Source organism: Monopterus albus, unplaced genomic scaffold (genome assembly GCF_001952655.1).
Source record: "Monopterus albus unplaced genomic scaffold, M_albus_1.0 scaffold788.1, whole genome shotgun sequence".
Taxonomy (NCBI): Eukaryota; Metazoa; Chordata; class Actinopteri; order Synbranchiformes; family Synbranchidae; genus Monopterus; species Monopterus albus.
This window is the reverse complement of record NW_018128668.1, coordinates 11,741-19,269: the sequence shown is the minus strand read 5'-3', so window position 1 is coordinate 19,269 and position 7,529 is coordinate 11,741. Positions and strand designations below refer to the sequence as shown.

The following is a 7,529-nucleotide window of genomic DNA, read 5'->3' as shown; positions in this document are numbered from 1 at the left end:
ACTTAGCCTGGAGCTGCTCCTTTGAAAGCTCAGTGTATTTTTTTAACATTGTTTAAAGACTTTCTGGTCTCTCCTCACACTTCATTATAATAATAAAACAATATCCTGGTATCCATCCCGTGATCAGAAGAAGATGTGTTTCAGGTTCCTGATTCAAATTACCCACAGACGGTATTTAAAGACTTTTTCCCCTTCGCAACACATCCTGCTACTCTAGTGGCTACAGCTGCAAGTGAGCCCTCATCTGATCATCACAGCAAGGTAAGGGTTTAATTCTTGGCGTTCATCATAGAATCAGCTGGTTTGATACTTGTTTACAGAAACATTTCTTGGTCTGTTCATAATTATATTTAGGGTGCATATACAAGACCAGAGTGATGATAAACTTGTTTTATTTCATCCAATACAATCTAATAGTGTTAAAAGTGAAACAGTAATTTCAGTATTTCAGTTGAAGCTCACGTTTAGAAAATGCAAATATATCTTCAGGGTGCCTTTGCTTCTCTGATATATTTTCACACAGATGGCATCAGGTCTGTGTTTCATTGTGCTCCTCTGTTTGACCAGTGGACTGTTGACTGGAACAAATGTGAGTAGAATCTACTGTGTTAAACTGAATTTTAATAAGCACTTGGTCTTATAGCACCTGACAACACTCCATGTTACTGATGAGTTGTCAAAATTACTTTGTGAAAGACTGCTGCTCTCCAGCCCTTGTTGGACAGCTTCTGTCTGATAGGTTGTCCATAAACAGAGAGCTGACTGTGTTGTTAGACAATTTCCTGTCAAAACAACATTTAGCATCAGTACTGGGCTGCCAGAAGAAGGTTCAACCAATGTGTATATGTATTGATAAAAGACCTCTCATTGCGTCAAACAGCTGCTCAGTCAGTATTAAAAAGCTGCAGGTCTAGAAAACTACTTCCACTTCAACCAACCAGAAAAGGCTGAGATGGATCATTTAGACAGGAGGTTGATGTAGTTTGAGTCACAGTAATGATCCAGTAAAGGCTGATTCTGAAACAGCTGTGATGAAACTCTTGTGTCTGATCAGTCCTCATTTCACTTCATCCACATTTCTGCAGCAGATGATTCCCCTCACCAACAAATAGCACCAACTAATTTTTGACTAAAATGAAAAAGAGACCTAAGTAAATTACGTTTGGTTGTTTTTCACTGATCCGTTTGTGTGATCCTGTATTCATTTGAACCCTGATGGTGGTGATTATTGAAAATTGTAAATGCATTGTTATTATAACAGTATGAAGAAACCGTCCTGATATATTAAGTCTTGTTATGATCACTGAAGTTATCCCTCCTGTCCACACTGGCCTTGAAGTGATCTTGTCCTATTAGTTTAAATATGAAGTGAACATGAGGCTTATTATCAAAACACCCACATGTGACACTGTCTGAGCAAAGTGGGGCATTTCATAGACCTCCTGTACTTGTTGTGGTTCACTCAGTGCTGAGGCCTCGGTCATCACGAGGAACACAACAATATTTCGTTATCCATCCATGATCTGTTATTTCTCCTGTGATACCAACCTGTGGTGTACATCATGTAGATCCTGATGATCGATACCCAGAGGGTTGGACTGGGATGGGTAACTACTGTTACAAGTTCGGGCCAGATAGAAAGACCTGGGCTGAAGCAGAGGTACTTTTTAGAACAATTTTGGTTTTCACTCCCACACTGTTTTTATAGTATGTGCTTTAAAACGTCTTGTTTTTACAATAAAGATTCAGTTCAAGTCCTGATATGGAGCTAAATAATTAAGGGGTCTTTCTCTGTCACATTATCATTTTGTCTCAACACTTTTTTCAAATTCTGACTCTTTTACTGCATGTCCTCATCCAACATACTCCATCTCTATTATTTTGTTCCTTACTTTCTGTATCTGTTTGGCTTTACACTTTTCTTCATTAGGCTGCCTGCCTTGCTATTGGTGGGAATCTGGCCTCCAGCCATACTCAAAATCACTTGAAATTTGCCAAAGAGGTGATTAAATCCGCAGCTGGCAATGATACACGAACTTGGATTGGAGGCTATGAGACAAATAACGTGAGTGATTTAACAGTGGACTTTGTACATTTGACATTAAACATACTGTCTTTTGCATTTAATTTAGTAGTGTGAGCTGTAATTTGGAATGTAACTGAACTAAATTATGTTGGGATACCAGAAAATTCATTTCATTTTCCACAACAGACGCGATGCTATTTCACCTCCATGTACTAAAGTAGAGGCAGAAATCTTTGTGGTGGTGAAACGTTTTGAATGAACTGATTTCCAAATCTTTTTCCTTCAGAAAGGTGTGTGGTTGTGGAGTGACGGTACCAAGCTTGATTTAATGCCCTGGGCCCCAGGGAAGCCTGACAATGCTGATGGACGTGAACATTGTATGGAGCTGAGCTATCAAGGTTCACAATGATTATCTATTGCCCTTTCATTTGGAATGTTGTGCAACATGGAAATATGATTTCATTTGTAACTAATTTTATAATTTTGTTTTGTTACTTATGACAATAGAAGAAAGCAAATAGTGGTGTAGCAGACTTTTATTGTTTGTGATTAATTGACTGACCGACAATTAACAAGATACAGTTTTGAAATTTTTGATTAATCAACACCTTTAACACAATAAGGCCAACAAACACCATTGGTTCGAGCTTATAAAACATTGATATTTCAGAATCAGAATGAGAATCTGCTTTATTGGCTACATGAGGAATTTGACTCTGGTACATTGTCTCTCAATGTGTATGTACATACCCCCATGCAAGGGTCAAGTAAACAGTAAACTAGCATAAGGCTGTGTAATATAACAAAATAAGCAGTATTAACAGCAACAAACAGTGCAAACTATGCAAAATAAGCAGTATTAACAGACAGTATACAATGCAGACAGACAAAGGAATGCTCATTGTGAGATAAGTATTAATAAAAATACTTATAAATAGAGACCTGTACGGATCTGTATAGTCTGTATGAGGTATATTTACAGGTATTGCACCGAGGGTTAATGTCCAGTCATACTATCATGGGTCAAGTATTCATCAGGGTGACAGCCTGGGGGAAGAAATTGTCCTTATACCTGGTTGTCTTGGCGCACAGTTACCTGTAACGCTGTCCAGAGGGGAGGAGTTCGAACAGATTATGTCCCCGGTGTGAGGAGTCCACAGTGATCTTTTCCACTCTCCTTTTAACCCGTGAGGTGTACAGGTCCTCCATGGAGGGCAGGCTTGCACCAATGACCTTTTCTGCAGTCCTGACTATCTGCTGAAGTCTGTACTTGTCCTGTTTGGTTGCTGAGCCAAACCAGGCAGTGATGGAGATGCAGAGAACAGACTCGATGATTCCTCTGTAGAACTGTATCAGCAGCTCCTGGGGCAGGTCAAACTTCATGAGGTGGCGCAGGAAGTACATCCTCTGCTGTGCCTTCTTGATGATGGTCCTGATGTTGGATGCCCACTTCAGGTTCTGGGAGATAGTGGAGCCCAGGAACTTGTTGGACTTTACTGCTGATGCAGTGCTGCCAAGTATGGTGAGGGGGAGTAAGGTGGGGGGCTTCTTCCAGAAGTCCACTCATCTCCACTGTTTTGAGCATGTTCAGCTCCAGGTTGTTGCGGCTACACGACAGGACCAGTTGCTCAACCTCCTGACTTTGAGATGCAGTCATTGGTGTAGAGTGAAAACAGCAGAGGGGAGAGCACACATTGACTGCATTGTGCGCCAACCTGTTTGCCCGGTAGGCAAACTGCAGGGGGTCCAGTGGGGGGTCTACGATGTCCTTCAGGTGGGCCAACGCCAGTCTTTCAAAGGACTTCATAACTACAGATGTCAGGGCGACAAGTCTGTAGTCATTCAGTCCACTGATGGAGGGTTTCCTAGGGACTGGGATGAGGTGGAGCATTTGAAGCAAGAGGGGACTTCACACAGCTCCAGTGACCTGTTGAAGATGAGTGTGAAGATGGGGGCCAGCTGATCAGCACACACTTTCAGGCAGGAGGGGTCACACCATCTGGGCCTGGTGCCCTTCTCATCCTTTGTTTTTTAAAGAGGCCATGCACATCCTTTTCACAGATCATTAGAAGTGGGGGGCTGGAGGGAATGATGGTGATTGTCAGGGGAGCAGCTGCTGGCTCTGAGGTGGGGAGGGTGAAGAGAGAGTGTTGTTTGTCAAACCTGCAGTAGAACACATTCAGGTCATTTGCTAGTTGACAGTCATCCACAGCAGGAGGAGATGATTTCCTATAGCCAGCAATTGTTTTCAGGTTTCTCCACACAGATGAGGGGTCGTTGGCTGAAACCTGAGCTTTCAGCTTTTCAGAGTAGCTCCTCTTTCCTGCTCTGATCTCCATTGCCAGTGTGTTCCTGGCCTGGCTGTACAGAGTTCTGTCCCCACATCTGTAAGCCTCCTCTTTGGCATGACAAAGCTGCTTCAGTCTTGCTGTGAACCAGGGCTTGTTGTTGTGTGTGCAGAAGGACTTTTTGGGCGCATGCACATCCTCACAAAAGGTGATATAAGATGTCAGTGTCAGTGAGTTAGTCCAGGTCTGTAGCTGCAGTCTGAAATACACTCCAGTCTGTGCAGTCAAAGCAGGCCTGTAGCTCTGATGTAGCATCCTTAGTCCAGATCTTCACTGTTTTGTCCACAGGCTTCGCAGCTTTTAGTTTCTGCCTGTAGATAGTTTATTAGCAGAGTAAAGCTCAATAACACAGGAAGCTGTTTCAAAATATAAGCTTCAGCTTTGGGAGATTGTAAAGGGCATTTTTCATTATCATTACACACACAATCTAGAAAATAGTCCTCAGATTCATTAATATTTTTTAAAAGTCATTAGTTGCAGCCCTAATTGTTTGTTAACTTATAAATTCTAGATGGTGCCAATGATGCAGCTTGTTGCCATAAGAAACCTTATCTTTGTGGCCTGTATGTGTGAGGACGTCACTTCCATCTGGCTGTAAAGCCTCAATGACTTCACTGCTGAAAGTTCTATCAATAATTCTGATTTCTTTAAAAAAACAACAAATAAATAAACAATATCTTGATCAGCAATTTGTCTCATCATCTGTTTAGCTTCCAGATCTTTAGGTGAATGAATATAACATTCAAAAATTTGAGTGACCACTAAATGATCACACTGCAAAATCTGATTTAAGATATAGAAATGACATTATTTCACTGAACATACAGTAAGTGGCTGAGCTCTTGAACCCACTGAGCATTTCCCCCTAAAAATTGTAAAGTCACATACAAACACACACATAAAGAAGGAGAGACACACACAGAGACAGAGTTGTCTTCATTTCTCAACGGGACTTTACACTGGCTTACATTCATTTCCTGGAGACTTACACTAAACTTAACCATAAACACTAATTCCCAAATACTAACCGTAAACCAGGTCGCCATTCTAAAACTCAGTGATTTTTTATAGCATGGACGTGCACCCACTGATGGGTTTGTAGATGGGCACATTATGCAACTGAGCAAATGTACTTATGCAAATGTACTATGTCTTATCTCTTGGTGGTTATCAGCAACTAAATATAGGGGGTTTTATATATAGTAACTGTGTTTGAGCAATGGATAATGGCAGCTTTGTGTGATTCTCCAAGAGGTGACAGAGGAGTTCAGTGACAAAAATTAATGTAACACACAAAGTCACATGACTTTTGCAATTTTCAAGCAAGTTCCAACAAAGAGGCTCAACATGTGGGTGATGAGATGAGGAATGGTCCCATTAATTTTAATGAGATGACTACTGACGGTGTACCTAATGTCTGAACAAGGCTGAACAGTTTGCTTGAGGAAGGACTGGGTGGAGGATTTGTTGGTGAGACTTATTAAGCCTGTCACATTTCACATAAGCATGTAGTTAATTTGCAATTTGCTCATCTAACTGTTACTTGTCAATCAGCCAGTCAGAATGGTGTATGCTGCCACTGGAACTAGTTTGTTGGGATACATTTCCAGAACCAGAAGATAGCAAATTGTGTCTATGGATGCAAAGCTGAAAAAGAAATAAATGATATCCTGAACCAAGAGACACTGATGTAATGCACACACAGGCCTAACCTGTGTTAAGGGCAGAGTTAGGCAAAGTATCCCTGAACCCTATCCTCACCCAAGCAAAGTATGTGTTCTGAGCTGACATGCGTGTTTCGCCTTATGAGGGTTATCTACAAGGACATTTGCTCTTGTCCATATGTACAATTGACAATTACTGGTAACTGACCTCGGATGCTTGTACAGTACAAATGGCAAATGTTTGTTCAATTTGTTCCATCCAATTGCTGATTTATTCATTACCCAAACATATGTCTCCTCATTTTAGAAAATGTGTAAACTGACATGAATAATGTGTGCCTTCAATGTACATGATGCACATTTCCTCTCACAAGCAGTTCATGAAGTGCCCCAAACACGGAAGCTGAGTTTTTGTGAACTGTATGACATAAACAGCTAAACAACTAGTTCAATTTCATACAGACTTTGAGCTAGATAGGTTCACCAAATTGTTGTTAATATGTCTCTTCCACCCTGTTTTCCCATTTCTAGCAGTGTATATTTTATGTAATTTTTTGCCCATATACCACAGTTTCATATTGCTGCCAATCAAGCAAATAATATTTTGTTTGTACAATATAATTTATCTGCTTGCTCATTCTGGAGATGTAGCCAGCAGCACAGGAGCCAGTAGGATCTAACCCAGACATGTTTTACATAAGCAAAGAACATATCCAGGTGAATGTTGTGGGAAATTTTTCTATTAAAGCTCAGTGAGTGTAAAATAAATACTTAACATTAACTCTGCCATAAAATTGCATTACAAGAAAACCTCTAGCATACTGTTTTCGTGATAGAAACAATCATGAAGCACAAAGAGGAGGATGACAACAATAGGCTTATACTAGCATTTCAATCTCAGAATCAGAGTTGTCTGAGCTATAAGCAGTTGATGAGAGAGGGGGTGTGTAGAGTGGTAGATCACCAACATAATTTCAACAGTTTGAGAAACAAATCTGTAGATGTAAGCACAGCAGGATGTGCCTATGATTACACAGACATCTCTATGTGAAGCAGTTAACTGGTCTAAGACCATTTGGTCCTGTATGGCTGTGAGCCTGAGGCTTGTTAGTTCCTTCCTTACAGCTATAAAACCATCTGTTGTGGCATTCACAAACATAGGGAATCTGTCCGGTGAGAGCAGAGGTGAATGGCCTGACACAAGCATGTGCATGTACACATAACAATTTCTCAATTTCATAGCTGTAATGATGTGGTTAGCAAATCTCCACCACATATTAGTAGCATTTATGTGAGGAGGGTCATTATGTGTTAACCAATCATGCTGGAGATGTTTGACCACACATTTACTATAAATAAACTCAGGATATAATGTGTAGGCTGGTCTTTGAGTAAAGTCTAAGCACAACCATAAGAACAATGACACCAAAAAGGAAAAATATGTAAATTTTGCCCATGGCAACGGCTTGGTCCTAACGTAAGGGCGTTTTA

At 40.7% G+C, this 7,529-nt stretch overlaps 1 pseudogene; it reads left to right on the top strand.

Moving 5' to 3' along the window:
- The first annotated feature begins 212 nt into the window (after window positions 1-212).
- On the top strand, window positions 213-4,974 carry LOC109953570 (galactose-specific lectin nattectin-like; annotated as a pseudogene).
- Window positions 4,975-7,529: the final 2,555 nt, after the last annotated feature.